Source organism: Podarcis bocagei (genome assembly GCF_964188305.1).
Source record: "Podarcis bocagei genome assembly, chromosome: 8".
NCBI lineage: Eukaryota > Metazoa > Chordata > Lepidosauria > Squamata > Lacertidae > Podarcis > Podarcis bocagei.
In genome coordinates, this window is record NC_138133.1 from 84,591,934 (window position 1) to 84,608,032 (window position 16,099).

A 16,099-nucleotide genomic window follows, 5' to 3' on the forward strand; every position below is an offset into this window, starting at 1 on the left:
GATACAAAGAGAAGCTAGTGTTTGCCATCAAAATTATACTACCTTTTCTGGAGCAGTTTTGAAGCCAACCACTTTGTTAAGCTGGCAATTTCTATTTCCCCCCAAAGGATATCATCCTCATGAATTGTATGAGAAATTTGCATTGCACATTGTAACAGCAGAGCATCTATTAAACTGTCCATTAATATATTATTGAACACAAAGGCACGGAGTTTAATTGTGGTTAAATGAGGTGTACAAGATAACAGTCTGGGAGCTCCAATTTGCAAAAAAATACACGATTGAACTGATATATTTTTTTAAAAAAATAAAAATAAAATAAATGTTGGTTTCATTACAAGACTTACCAAATGAGCAAAAAGTCTGAGAAATATTACATTAACCTCTTGGAACGCATTAGTTGTCCTTCGGTGGAAATGAGTGCAGAGTCATCATTTGATATTTCAAATGCTTCCGCTAACCCTGCTATAGTCAGTGTTTTCAGACTGGAGGGAACATCCTCAATAGCCAAGCTGCTAATATAAGGTTACCAGACGTCCCCGTTTCCTGGGGACAGTCCCCGGATTTACAAATCGGTCCCCATACAAAATCAATTGAAGTTCAAAAGTGTCCCTGGATTCATTGAAAAAAATCTGGTAACCTTAGGCTAATAGGATAGCCAGGGGTCGGCAAGGTTTATCTTGCCTGGGCTGGATCGGCCCTGCGGAGATCTCTCCATGGGCCGGATTGCAGGTGGGCATGTGCGTGCCCACGATTTCTGGCATCTGTGCATGCGCAGATGTGATTTCTGGCATCTGTGCAGACATGATTTGCAGCACCACGGAAGTGAGTCCCAGTGCTGCACTGCACTGCGCCGGTTTAGCGCCACACATGAGTTTGCGGCTCAGTTCGGGGGCAGCTTGTGGACCGGTCAAACGACCTCCGTGGGCTGCTTCCGGCTCATGGGCCTTAGGTTGCTGACCCCTGGGCTAGACACCCACTAGCCATGACATTGTCTCCCCCAAAGCACAGCCTGATCAACTCATAGACTGAATATCCTGGGAGACCCCCCTTCCTATCATGAAAGGAGAATACTCTCCAGTCACCTCTATGCAATCACAGCAATTCTAATCAAATGAAGATGCTGACAAAGGACTGGGATTGGTGTGGGGGATTTGGTTTTAATGTGAAACTCCCAAATTAAAAAGATTCCTGCATCTAGCCCAATGGTTGCCATTAATTTGATTTTGAACTGATTTTAGAATGAATTGATTTTAGAATGCTGTGTTACTTTTATTGTTGTTAGCCGCTCTGAGCCCGGCTTTGGCTGGGGAGGGCGGGATATAAATAAAATTTATTATTATTATTATTATTATTATTATTATTATTATTATTATTATTATTATTATTAACCTATCCATTCTTAAGGAAATCAGCCCTGAGTGCTCACTGGAAGGACAGATCCTGAAGCTGAGGCTCCAATACTTTGGCCACCTCATGAGAAGAGAAGACTCCCTGGAAAAGGCCCTGATGTTGGCAAAGATGGAGGGCACAAGGAGAAGGGGACAACAGAGGATGAGATAGTTGGACAGTGTTCTCAAAGCTACCAGCATGAGTTTGACCAAACTGTGGGAGGCAGTGGAAGACAGAAGTGCCTGGCATGCTCTGGTCCATGGGGTCACGAAGAGTCGGACACAACTAAACATTATTATTATTGGTCTTTAAGGTGCTACTGGAAGGAATTTTGTTGTTGTTGTTGTTGTTGTTGTTGTTGTTGTTGTTGTTGTTGTTGCTGCTGCTGCTGCTGCTGCTGCTGCAGGGAGGTTGGACTAGATGGCTCCCAATGCCCCTTTCAACTCTACAGTTCTATGATTCCATGATTCTTTCTAGAACTCTATGCAAACTGGAAAACACATATCCGCACAAAATCCTCACGTTTCTGAACCGTGAGACGTGCACAACCAAATGATGTGTACAAATAATGTATTATATATTAGGGTAAAGTACACATAAAAATGTGCATGCTTGTGGAAATAATGTACAACATACATTATATCAGCGAAAATTACGGAAGTACATTATATCTGGGACATTTGCTTGCAAAATTTGCCTACCCAGAAAAAAAAAAATCACACTAGAGATTGAGCAGATCTGTCCTATCCCACTCAAACCCCCACCTCTCACACCTTCCAACCCACTTACTGATCATGCAACTTCCTCCGCTTTGTATCCCTCTCTATCTAATTAGCTATTGCTGGTGTTCATCAGTCGGGCAGAGAGGCAGAGGCAGATAGAAGGAAGCGCTGTACTATCCGGAGCTCCTATAGCGCTCATTGTGACATTTTTATTTTATTTTTTTATTATAGAATTTGCGTGTTGCCTTTCTTCCGAGCTGACGTACATGGTCCATTTCATCCTCCCAATAACTCTGAGAGGGAGGTTAGGCAGAGAGTTTGTGATCAGACCAAGACCACTCAGCACAGTTCATAGCCAAGTGGGGATTTGAACTCTCGTGTCCAGAGGAGGGCAACCAAAATGGTCAAAGGCCTGGAAACGATGCCTTATGAGGAACGGCTAAGGGAGCTGAGCATGTTTAGCCTGGAGAAGAGTAGGTTAAGGGGTGATATGATAGTCATGTTCAAATATATAAAAGGATGTCACATAGAGGAGGGAGAAAGGTTTTTTTCTGCTGCTCCAGAGAAGCGGACACGGAGCAATGGATCCAAACTACAAGAAAGAAGATTCCACCTAAACATTAGGAAGAACTTCCTGACAGTAAGAGCTGTTCGACAGTGGAATTTGCTGCCAAGGAGTGTGGTGGAGTCTCCTTCTTTGGAGGTCTTTAAGCAGAGGCTTGACAACCATATGTCAGGAGTGCTCTGATGTTGTTTCCTGCTTGGCAGGGGGTTGGACTCGATGGCCCCTGTGGTCTCTTCCAACTCTATGTTTCTATGATTCTATGATTCCTAGGCTTTAAGCTGGTAATTCTGAGCAATGTGCTCTTCTGGCTCTCTTCGGTCAGTACTGTTTTTCTAGAAAAAGAGGTGCCAGAACCCACCATGTTCTCTTATAATGGCAATTCTTCTTCTCTGGTGATCACCCGTAACTGAGTAAGATTGTCTTCCATAAACATGGTTTTAACAATGAGTCCGTAAGTGACTGTGGAGGCCAAGTCTGAATCCACACGTCCTTCCACAGTGGGGACATAGGTTTCCGGGCAGGAGTTTATCACGGTATGGATTTGCCAAATGTGCCTTCCTGGTAGCACCTTTCTCCCTTGCGTCCTGAGTTTGAGTGTCTTCAAAGCCCATGACAGGGACGCAGGTGGCGCTGTGGGTTAAACCACAGAGCCTAGGACTTGCCGATCAGAAGGTCAGTGGTTCGAATCCCCGTGAAGGGGTGAGCTCCCGTTGCTCGATCCCTGCACCTGCCAACCTATCAGTTCGAAAGCACGTCAAAGTGCAAGTAGATAAATAGGTACTGTTCCGGTGGAAAGGTAAACGGTGCTGCTCTGGTTTGCCAGAAGCAGCTTAATCATGCTGGCCACATGACCCAGAAGCTGTACGTCGGCTCCCTCAGCCAATAAAGCGAGATGACCGCCGCAACCCCAGAGTCGATCATGACTGGACCTAATGGTCAGGGGTCCCTTTACCTTTAAAGCCCATGACACCTTTGGTAAAGGCTGTTCTCCATGGCAATGACGTCCACCTGAGAGGTGCTGGAACTGAGTTCTGGTGAGTTCTGGCTGGAAAAAATGTGCAGTTGTGCAGTTCTCTTTCATTCAGTGAGGGTGGTCCAAACGAACAGTAACATAATATTTACTTCCTCACCTTTTCTCTCTTTGACACACTGAACCACACACACACACACACACACACACACACACACACACACACACACAGAAAGCAGTAGCACCTTTAAATACAAAATTGCTTCTGCATTCAACAGATTACTCTGAAAAAGTGGAAGGGCGTCAAAGTGGGGTGGAGGGAGAGAATAACTGTTACCCACACCTTAGGAAGAAGTGGAAAACATACTGGTAAGTGGCATTTACCTCTCTCTTCAGAGGCAATAATCCAAGCACTGAAAATGTTACTAAAGATGGCTCTATTTGACCCTTTTAAACAAGATCACAGCTTTCAGCATTTCAAGTGCCCTTATCAAGCAAACCCAGCAAAGGCTTCAGGGAAGGCATTAGCTGATGTGAGGAGCTTTGAGGTGGCAGGCAGCTGGTTCACCCCCATTGCTAAGTAATTCTTATCAAAGGGACTCTGGGCTTTTTCTTCCCCTTCTCTTCCCCAGTGTTGAAGTTGCTTCCTCCATTGTTGGCAAGCACAGGGGATTCTTCAGAGAGGGAGCTAAGGTGCCCCCACCCACCGCTGATTAAGCTAGCATTTACCCCCTTCCCCCCAAAAAAGAGTCTCATATGAATAGCTGGGGCCAGGTTAGAGGCCATGTTACATAATTTTACATTCCCTGCCAGCCCCAAGCCCACACACACACACACACACACACTCAGTGGTGTAGCATAGGTTGCCAGTGCCTGAGGCCACATGCAGGGGTGGGAGAAATGTAAATGGACAGAGTACACATGCACATTCAGCTGCCTAGTGGCAGCCACATCACCCAGGAGATCATAGTCACAAAGATAGTAAGAGAAGGGTCATTCCATTGTCTGGAGAGGTCACATCCTGGTTTGTATGGAGAAGCTGTTTTCAACGGAGCCCAGTGTGGCGATCACACAGGGTCCCTGGACGTTTCACCGTCTATTGATCCCTGTGCCACCACTTTATTTCTCCCTGCCACCACCCAGGCCCTACCTGGTACAATACTGAGTCCAGTCAGGGTTAAATTGGAACATAAACTTCTGTTTATTTATTGCAGTTTAACAAGGGTGTGGTTTCATAAACGGTATCGGTCAATTACAATCATGGGGTGCCTATCCAGATCTATAACTTCTGCTACCTGCTCTCACTCACTAGCCCACCTCTCAGATATTTACTTGTCTTCCAAGCTCCTAACTGTTCCTGACTCATCTTATTCCTCTACACTAACTCAACCTACCCACAGACTCTATCCCAATTCACTCCCACTCCAACCAACCACCCAATGAACTCCTTCTTTCACCCCTCCCAGAGCTGGTTTAATAGTCCCTCTGACTCCACCTCCCTGGGTTCTGATTGGGTAACCTGTTTAACTATTTCACCTCCAGCACTCTCACATGTTAACGTCACACCCAGCAATGGAAATGTGCAGCTGTATTAAGGCAGCACCGGGTGTTTTGTGCCCCTAATATGTTTGCACCAAGGGAAACCGCCCCTGTGCACCCTTCCCCTCTATGCCACTGTACCCACTAACCGAGCATGACAGTAGGTCTGGGGCACTGCGAAGGATTCAAAATAAATAAATGGTGCCACCAGCACTGCTAAAGGCGAGTCTCGCGCCTGAGAAACTCGTGAAGAGATTCTCCCCTGTTCTGGAGAAAATGGAGAAGTTGTCCTTTTGATTTCTCTGTCCATGAACAGGATGGAGGATTTCAAGAAGCAATTTGTGCACAGTTCTAAGACAGATTGCTGTGGTATATGAGAGGGCGGGAGTTGTCTCTCAAGCCAAAGTTGGGTGTTCCACAAATGAACTCTGAACCAGATTCTTACCACTTCTTCCTCTTTGTTTTATGGAGGCTACTCAGTTGCTGGAACTGACGGGGACAGAATGACCCCAAACCCTGTGCTACAGGCCAGGGTTGGAGAGCGAACTTCATACACAGCCAAATAAGCAGAGTTGGCAGGTTTGTTGTCTTGAGCAAATTGTGATCCATTGATTTTTTTAAAAAAATGTTCACTACAAAAATTGGATTTCTACAGGAAAAAAAAGAATAACGAACATAACTGGAAATGTAGTTCTGTATCGTTGTTGCAGCCAAAGTGTTATCCATTGCGTGCCTGCATGTGTTAGATTTCCAAATGAGCATTACTCAAGTTATAGATCTGCTTTCATTCTTTCAATTTATCCCAGTGCTTTCAAAGATGAGCAGGGCAAAGATAGTATGCTGGCCAAGCGCAGGAGACTTTCTTTCTTAGTCTTTCGCTTGGTTAGATTTTTTTAAAACAACAACAACCCAACAACACTGAGGGGAATAGTTAAATCTACCAGCATTCCTGTGGTTTTGTTTATATGTCCACCTTGGATCAATAGCCCCTAGATCTCTCAGAATAGTTTAATAAGCATTCTCAAGGCAGCACGCAAGAAAGAAGAGAATTGATTGACCGAATGCTGCTGTTAAAGATATATTTTTGGCACGACATCTCGTGTGAATTCATTGATTTCGGGTAGAGGGTTGAGTGGGGAGAGAAGTAAATGTCAGGTTCAGGAAACCCCTTCCTATAAACTCTGCTCTTCTAGGTGCCTGGCATGTTGGCTACAAGCAGCCTTTTAAAGATCTTAGAGCAGGACCTCAGGTATCTGCTGTGGCCCACCACAACCCAGTGTATTTTGAAACTGTGGCAATTTTTAGTATCCTTACTTGTTTCTCTGTGGTGCATCAGATAGCATTGGAAACAGTGTGTCATGCCCACATTAGAGAACTCCTTTTCTGAAGAGGGTCTGGGGCTCCCAGAAGGTGGCCTTAGTCAGGGACAGCAAAGAACAATGGACAAGGAGGACCTGGCAAACCCTCCAGGAAGACCTGCAAGGGTCTCTGCCCAAAGAAAGTGAACTCTTTGAAACAGAGGCAGAACGAGCCCTGAACCCTCAGGAGAGATGGTTCCTCAAGATGCAGAGTGAGTCCCTCTCAGTCAGAAGTGCTCGGTGGCAGAGGAGGACTGCTTGTGAATAAAGGGCTACTCAGAAAGAAAATCCAGGTGGGCCCTGGGTGGAGTTTTGGCAGCTGTGGTTTAAAACAACCTATCCATCGGCTCTGAGCTGTTCAAGCGTATTGGCAAGGCAGCTACGGCAGTGGCTTGCCTCTCCAAAAAGATATGAAAGAGTGTGATGCTAACGTCCAATACCAAGAGGAAGGTCTTCCTTGTGTGTTGAGCAGACTGCTTTATGGAAGTGAGTTGTGGGCAACTTAGAACTGTCAGGAGTGACACCTCGATGCTTTCCACATGCTCTGCATCATGAGGACTTGGGGCCTAACATGGCAGGACAGGGTTTCAAACCAAGATGTGCTCTCCCAGCCCCACAGTCCCAGCATGTTTGCACTCCTGTCTCAGCTATGTCTACGCTGGCTTGGTCATGTCCGCCGAATGGAAGATCGCAGGATCCCCAAGGACATGCTCTACACCAGTGTTTCTCAACCTTGGGTCCCCAGATGTTGTTGGACTACAACTCCCATCATCCCTGAGCTCTGGCTTTGCTAGCCAGGGATGATGGGAGTTGTAGTCCCAAAACATCTGGGGACCCAAGGTTGAGAAAGGCTGCTCTATGCAGAGCTGGCTTCAAGCACCTTGCCTGTTGGCAGACCAACTCTGAGTTATAAAGATGTCTGCAAACGTGACATGAAGGCTGGCAACACGAAGCCCACCATGTGGCAATCCCTTTGCAGGCAACCATAGCATCTGGTCATGCATCCATAGCAGTGACCACAGGAGGAATGACCACTGGGAGGAGCACAGAGAGAAGAAATGTCATGGTGTATCTGCAGCAACTGGACACCTTCATCTGCCTCATGTCTCTCTCGCTTTGATCTCTACAGCCACCACAGGCATTGTAGCCTTCTAATAGTTTGACCTCATACCGAAAGGTCCTATACTGAGTCAGACCCGCTATCCATCTAGCTAAGTACTGTTTTCACTGACCAGTATGTGGCTCCCCAGGATTTCAGGCTGAGGATATTTCCAGCCACAGATTAAACCTGGGGTCTTCTGCAAAGTGGATCATCATCATCATTTTTAATTTGTATACTGTCTTTCTGTCTTAAGGTTTACAAGCAGAAGAAACAAATAAAAAATTAAAAATGTACATCTTATAACAATCTAATGCAATGCAAAAATGTGATAATCAAACAAAACTTTAAAATAAGCAACCTACATCAAAAAGTGGGACGCGGGTGCTGCTGTGGGTTAAACCACAGAGCCTGGGGCTTGCCGATCAGAAGGTCGGCGATTCGAATCCCCGTGACGGGGTGAGCTCCTGTTGCTTGGTCCCTGCTCCTGCCAACCTAGCAGTTCAAAAGCATGTCAAAATGCAAGTAGATAAATAGGTACCACTCCGGCGGAAAGGTAAACAGCGTTTCCGTGTGCTGCTCTGGTTCACCAGAAGCGGCTTAGTCATGCTGGCCACATGAATTAGAAGCTGTACACCGGCTCCCTCGGCCAGTAAAGCAAGATGAGCACCGCAACCCCAGAGTCGGTCACGACTGGACCTAATGGTCAGGGGTCCCTTTACCTTTACCTTTACATCAAAAAAGTAACATTCAACAATCATTAGAATAGTATAAAATAATAGTATCAACATATAAAAGTTAAACATAAATCCACTCAACAGTTACAATAAATATTTTCTTAAACTATAATCAATAAAACAACGGCAAGCCACAGTACATAAAATAATAGAATACAAATTGAGAAGCAGAGACTAGAGGGTGGAGCAAGGCAGGTGGAAGGAGGCCTTGCCTGACGAAGTCTCTCCCCTGACAGTTCTTCCTCCAGGACCAGCTCCCTTCTGGTCTACCACAGAGCCACATCCATTTCCCGCAACTTGCCGCAGCTTCTGTTTCTTTGCATTTCGAACAGTGTCTCTCCTTAGAAGCATTTCAAGTTTTAAAATATATTGAGTGGTTCTTTTTCTCCTTTCTTAAGGAAAAAGAAATACAAAGGAGCAGCCTTTAAAAACATACCACCAGGTCTCCTTCTCCACCCACTGCACAAAGCTTCGCTTTCACATTCTTCACTCTAGCCAAGACGGAGTGGCTTCACTGGGTATATTGGAAAGTCTCTCTTTTTGGGCCCATTAAAGAGCACTCCTTTAACCTTCCTCTATGACACATCTCAAAGGATATTAGTCTTGCTGTTCTGCTCTTTGCAGGCTCAAGGGCAATTATGTTCTTGCTGAGGTATTGTGACAAATGCTGTCGAAAATGGCCTGGCTGAGGTATAACTAGAGCCTTAGCTAGCAGTAATACCTCCCCCTAAGATTTATATTATACTCCGGCAGCACTCAAAGCCTGTGCCATGTTTATTTTCTCCACTGGAGCCACTGTAGGTTTAAAGACATTTTCTCCATCTTGCTTCCATTTTTCTCTTGTCGGTCGTCTTTACAAACCGACATCCCATGCTGCTGCTGCTGCTGCTGTTCTTCCACCAAAGCCATTTCACATCTCCATGCAACAGAGTTTCTGAGATGACTGGAATGTAAGAACATTGGTGGCTATTGAACAGTATGCTCAAGCCGTGCAGTCACTTCCCAAAGGTGGTTCTAGATGATTGGCTATCGGGAGCTGTGATCGATCAAGAGAGGGAGTCCACAGAGCCCAGTTTATAGAAGGAGAGCAACACCCTTGTGAGCCATCACCTTTATACTGAAAGCTTTTCTTCCTAAGTAGTGTTTGGTTAATGAGTGGCAGCCGCTGGTCATGTGCTGATGGGGGATGAGTTGTGTCTCCCCCCACCCCATATGGGGGAAAGAAGAAGTTGCATGGGGTACCTCTGCTTCTTCTAGCCCATGGGAGTTCTAGCCCATGGGAGCCAGCTTCATAAAGCTCCAGCTAAGGCCAGCCCCTGCCTCAAAAGAGAACCATAGAGTTGGAAGTGACCCCAAGAGTCATCTAATCCAAGGGATTGTGATGCAATAATCTCAGCTCAAACATCCATGACTTGGTTTTTCTTGGAGTGGTGTGTCAATTTGCATTTCTTAGTACAGAAAGTATTGATCTGATGTGTGGAGATCTTTCCTATTCTGCTTAATTCAAGAGGGTTCTGGAAGCTACTGGAAGCTTCTCTTTATGAAGGCAGCTTCATGACTGTTTGGGTTATACCTTCTGGGAAGCTGGTTTGAACTGGTTCTCTTATCTCTTCCAATTAAAGTCATGCTGACTAGAAATAAAGGCCAGAAGGAGCCTGGGTTTCACTTTCTCTTTCTATCTCTCTTCCTTCTGGTGTGGTGTTCTGTACATAGTATGCTTAGTGTTAAGGTAACTTGTTATAAGTTACCTTAGTGTTAAGGTAACTTGTTATAAGCTTTTAAGGTTTGTAAGTGCTGCATTTCTTATGGACTGTGCCAATCCTGAACTTACTGGATTTGTGAACATTATGCCTATTTGCTTCCAGCACAAGTAAAGTTCTGCTTGATGATATATTGTCAATGGTCTTTTTTGGGGAACTCTGCTGAACTCTGCTACATGTTTAAGGTTTTCCTCCACACGTATGACATGGTGATCCACCCAACCTGCCCTTGAATGACAGCATGGGATAAGTAAGTCACTGTGTGGAGCTAAGTAAGGATCTTTTGCGTAGAGTATCTACAATACCCCCCCCCAAAAAAAAACAGACCAAAAAGGAGGCAACCCTCCCAAACAAAGTTATCCCCTCAAAGAAACCAAGGGAAAAAAGCCCCCTAAAATAATTTAAAAATTGAGAAAGGCAGGGGGCATTGGAATGTGTGAAAGGCTATGGCTGAGGGCACCTTCTCAATCTCAATCTTTGTTGAGATTCCTGCAATGCCCAGGGGTTGGACTAGAAGATTCCCCATGGTGCCCATGGGATGCACACTGGAGACTCCATATCTAGGTGACTCCAGCGTGTCACAGCCCCCACATTCTTACATACACAGTGGAAACCTGGAAGGATCAACTGGGCCTAGTCTCCCACCACTTCCAACAAATAGCACTCTTTTGAAATCAACAAGCGGTTGCTTAGTTAGCTGCCTACATTCCGAGTGACCTGAAATATAGAGGAGAACCCACCACAAGTTCAAAAGACAGAAGGAAAGCTGCTCTCCTGTTTACTGTGGTCAGGTCAACCTGGAACAAACACAGACATCCGTTTCATGTGCTGTTCATCAGCATAAGGATCTTTGGAAATGCCTCCAATATTCCTAAGCAGTCGCTGAAATGTTATTTTGAAGGACAAAGCCAAGACTCTCTATACCTGACTTCCTGCCTGTCTGCCAAGCAGGACAGAAGAAATAAGATAACAATACTCCTCCAGAATCATCATATCATTCTACTGGCATCTCTTTTGTCTTTTTTCCAGACTGAGTATAATGCAAGGAAACAGAAGAATTTCCAGTGCTTCATATTTAAAAGTGAACCAGCCTAATCCACATTATCTGGATTTATACATGAATTGGAACACAGTTAACCAATAGACTGCACATTAATGTACACAGTATGCATTTTAGGGGAACGCACACTTAAAAAATGTGTATAATTTGAACATGAAAAGGCCACAGTAAACAGGATGAGGCAGACTTATTAAATTCGTATGAAACTGACACAGAATGGAAATAAACTAATTTCTCCATCCCTAGTATGTAGCAGCTTTGACACATTCCATTGGCTGTATCATTTAGGCATTCCGCTAGGAACACAGCCAAGAGCTGCCAGGAGCCACGAGGCAAACGGATATATATCTCTGTGTTATCAGCCAGCAAATGACTGAGATTACTCATTTCAGCATTTCATGATATCCTCAGTAGGCTGCATAAATACACTGGATGGCATGAGCAGTGGAACAGAACCTTGAGGGATGCAGGAAACCCAGTGGGAATTGCCGAAAGGATCTTCTGTTTCATCAGGCAAACACAGAGGTGACCAATATGCCACCGAGCCACTGAAATAATCAGTTCAGCCATTGTGCAGCTCTACCCATGAGCAGTCTGTCCTGAGGATCTGGGCTCAAAACTAGGTTAGATACTGAGATCGGCTCTGAATTTGTCCCACTCCTGCCTTCCTTGTATGCCACCAGGTTAGAGTGTTAGACAAGAACCTGGGAGACCAGGGTTCAAATCCTGACAAAGCCATGAAGTTCACCAAGCGGCCTTGAACCAGTCCCTGTCTTTCAATGACATCTACCTCACAGGTTGTTTAGAGGATGAAGTGGAGAGGGGGGTAACCAAACATGTCACCTCGAGCTCCCTGGAGGAAATTTGGGGTATAAATGTAACAACATCAACAACTGCAGATTATCTTAAACTCCGAAGCTTAATTTACCAACAGTGTATGAAGCCCTATACACTTATGAACCAGGGTATCTGGGAAGCCTCCTCTCTTGCTATATCACACTCTAGTTACTCTGTGATGGCCTGGGACTTGGGCTCAGACTCAGAACCAGAGGAGTCTCAGTCTGCACCAGATCCTTTGCCTCAGGCGGCATCTGAACCAGGTCTGGGGCCTGATTCTGAAGAGCCCCAGTCTGCACAGGTTCCCCTGCAACAAGCACCAGCTGGGCCGAGTCCGGGGCCTGAGCCTGCCCTGGCTCCAGATGTGGGGATTACCTTGTTGCCTTCAACTGGGCCATCACTTACAGCTGCTCCACTACCAGTTGGGTCAGGAGAGGCTGAGGCGGCCTCTGCGTCTAGTAACCCATCGACATCTCCCGAGCTGCAGAGATTCAGGTCTGAGAGAAGGAGAGACCAGAGTACTCGCAGGAGGAGTGCTTGCCTTTGGGCGAGACAGGGAGGTGAGTCACCGGGGGATCAGGACCGGCCGTTACCCTGACAAAGGGCTGTCAGACCCCGCCTCAGGTTGCGGGAGCAACATTGCTGTTTGCTAGAACCTGCCTGAGACCCTGTGCCTGACCTAGCCTGGTTTCCTGCCTTTGTGACCTGCCTCGGCCTTGCGGACTGACTCCTCGTGGAATCCTTGGATTTGGGACCGGACCTGGACCATGTTGCTCGGGTTAACCCCTGGGCCCAGCACATACTCAGATCTGGACATGAAGACCTGTTGGTGCACATATCTCTGTAGTAAAGCAGCTGGAGACCTGACCATGTGCTTTTAGCATTGTGGCCTCTGTTCTGAACTAGACTGGCCAGCAGGCTCTTCTTATGTTCTTATTTGTGATTTTCATTCCCTTCCTTTTCGTGGCTAATACTCCACACACAAACCTGTTGGGTGTAGTGAAGGGTTAACCTTCTGTGTCTCGAGGCTGAGAGGAGGCGCTTACAAGGAAAGTAAGCCAGGACTTGACGAAAGCAGCTTGGAATGCTGTAAGCTGAGTGCAAAGTGAAAGCAGTTTTGTTGCGCAGCTGCAAACGGAGGGAGAAGATGCAGCTTAAATCAGATGGAAGTTCTTGTTTGTAAATATGCTACTTTTGAGCTAATAAAGAGATATTAGGACAGAAGAAACGTGTGGGACTTAATTTACTGCTCTTTCAAACACACGACCGCTGTGCAACTTTGCTATTTGCTAATTGCTTTACGACCTGCAGAGGCTCGCAGGGGGAAGCGTGCTGGACGCTGAACAATAAAGCAATAAATCTACCTAACAAAATCTCTGTTCAATTCAGTTCTCTTTTCTTTTCCTCTGGCAAAATATTGCTACGGGTTTATGGGTGCCTTGGCCCCCTCTAGATTCCTGGGTGCTAGGGTTTGATCAGCACTTTGAGAATGAAGATGAGCAGACAAATGTTAGAATCAACAGTGTTAAAATGCAGACTGTTTCCTGGAAAGGAACTGACTGGAGTATAAAAGAAGGTGATAGTGCGATTAAGAAAACAGTTACCCTGGGCCTGACAGCAGAGGAGTTTGAGCCCCTCCTTCCACAAGGCGATGTTAAACAGAGACAAGGACAGGTTTTAGGATTTCAAGTCTGGGTGACGTAGGCTGAAGGAAAATGGTGGCATTTTGCAAAACGTTTGAAAAGCAGGGGAGAAAAGGGAGTGAGCAGGACTCTTGGCGGGCTGGCTGGAGCAGGCTATAACAAAGGGGCAAGTAGCATGGGTAGTTCTTCTGTTTGTAGACTTAATCCTCCTGCTCCTAAGAGAGTAGCAAAGAATCACCTTGAGATGTAAATCCTGAAAATCCCTTAGAGTAGACTCAGGTTGTACATATGTGTAAATAAACCATATGCCATAAAGACACTGCAGTCTCCTCTGTGCCTAATTTCTAAGCTAATAACAAACCCCAGGTAACAGCCTGGACCCCTGCAATCTCACACTTCTTGAAGATTGGGGTGGTGTGTAGCAATATCTTAATTATGTGCTTCCACTGCACCTGCCATGGTTGCATTGCATGCCTTGACAAAGGCACAGGCAAATAAATACTTACATACATTACAAAAATTGCCAAGGAAAAAGACCTTGAACGTGAAGATATACTGGGTGGAATTCAAAATTGCTCTCTTTCAATTGTTCCATCTGTGCAACCATTACAGCTTGCCAGATGGAACTATTTCCTCTCTCTTTTCCTCATCTGCTGTTCTGTGGGTTCCCCTGATGTCCCTGAGCCAATTTCCAGGGTACAGGGTGGAGGAGATTGGGGAAACCCCTGTTGCACAAGTAGAAGCCCTTGCTTAGCACTTTTGCTGATGGAGCTGGTGATGTGGATCCTACCCTCTGTGCTCAGCCTCACACTGGGTGAGGCCGCTGGTCCATCTACTCCAGGAACCCGACTGAAGGGTATTGCTCTGAGGAAGAATGGTGGGAGCCCCCCTCTCCCTCTTCTCAAGGGTTTATCCTGAAGCTCCTCTGGAGCAGGAGGATAGTATCGACCTAGAGCAATGGTTCGCGGAAGGACACAGTTCGGGAACTGACAGTTGAGCTGAGCTGGGAGTAGAGAAACCAAGGGGAGAGGAACAGGAAGAGAGGGAGAGAACTGGTTGAATCTCCCTCACTAGAAAGTATGCATCCCATGAGTCCAAGAGCCAGGCGTCTGGATAGGGTTGCCTCTCAGAAGGCTCAGTGGTGGAAGGATCACGTGGTGAGGAGACGGGAAGATGGAAGTAACTAGAGCAGTGGTTCTCAACCTGTGGGTCCCCAGATGTTGTTGAACTACAACTCTCATCATCCCTAGCTAGCAAGGCCAGAGCTCAGGGATGATAGGAGTTGTAGTCCAACAACATCTGGGGACCCACAGGTTGAGAACCGCTGAACTAGAGGGAAGTGGGAGGAACTCAATTGCGAGAACCTGCATGATGAGAATGGATGCTGAATGTTTGTGCTGTGTTCAATAAACCTCTCTGAAAGACTGCTTTTGTTTCTTGCTGTTATCTACAGAGAGGGGGGAGGTAAGCCTTGCCTGACAGCCTGACACTGGAGTAGGCAGTGGCTTTCCGGTATCTCAAGCAAATATATTTCCAAGCTGTGGCAGTGGTACAGCATCTGCTTTACACATGCAGAAGGTCTTGGGTTCAATTCCTGGCATCTCTGGGTGGCGCTGGGGAAGACACCCTCTCTGAAATCCTGGAGAATTGCTGCTGACTTGTGTCGACAATACTGAGTTAGGTGGAAAAAGGTCTGACTTGCACCTTCCTTTGCTATCTGAACTTTCTCTTGTCATATCTGCACTTTACATCTAAAGCACTATGATACCTCTTTAAGAATCATGGTCCCCCTCCCAAAGCATCCTAGGAACTATAGTTTGTTAAGGGCACTAAAGTTGTTAGGAGACCACTTTTCCCTCACAGAGCTGCAATTCCCAGAGTCTCCTAGGAAGAGAAATTGATTGTTAAACCACTCTGATGTAAAACTGGAAAATTCCTCCGAGTATTCAGGAATCTTTAAGCTTCTGTAAGTCTCCATGTCTAACCCCACCTTTAAAACCATCAAAGCTTGTAGCCATAACAACACCACATAGCAGTGATGTGTGGTGTGAAAAAGCACTTTATTTGGTCTGCTCTGTCCATGGCCAGCCAATTTAATTGGATGACCCCCCCACCCCAAGTTGTAGTCTTACGGGAGCAAAAGAGGGGGTGCGGAAAACACCACTCTATTTACCTACGTTCTCCACACCCTCCATACCTTTTGCAGTATAAACATTAGCTTTGTTCATGCCATTTCAGTCAAAGGAACATCTTAACTACTCTGAGGGGAATTTTCTGCACTCCAATATCCCATCTCTTGACAAATATTTCATCTCATTTAGATAATGCAATTGCGGCTCCTCCGCCAAAAAGGCTCTCAGCAGGGCTAAGCTAAGAATTTACAACAGAATTTGAAAAATTTAACAAAGGCAGGGAGA

The 16,099-nt window shown here is 45.9% G+C and overlaps 1 long non-coding RNA gene across 1 annotated transcript; it reads right to left on the minus strand.

Moving 5' to 3' along the window:
• Positions 1 to 8,519: 8,519 nt before the first annotated feature.
• Positions 8,520 to 9,706, minus strand: LOC308593410. Its single transcript, XR_014010949.1, has 2 exons — positions 9,625 to 9,706; positions 8,520 to 9,325 (listed from the first exon to the last, which is right to left on the minus strand). It is a non-coding gene; the product is annotated as an uncharacterized lncRNA (long non-coding RNA).
• Between the last annotated feature and the right edge of the window lie 6,393 nt (positions 9,707 to 16,099).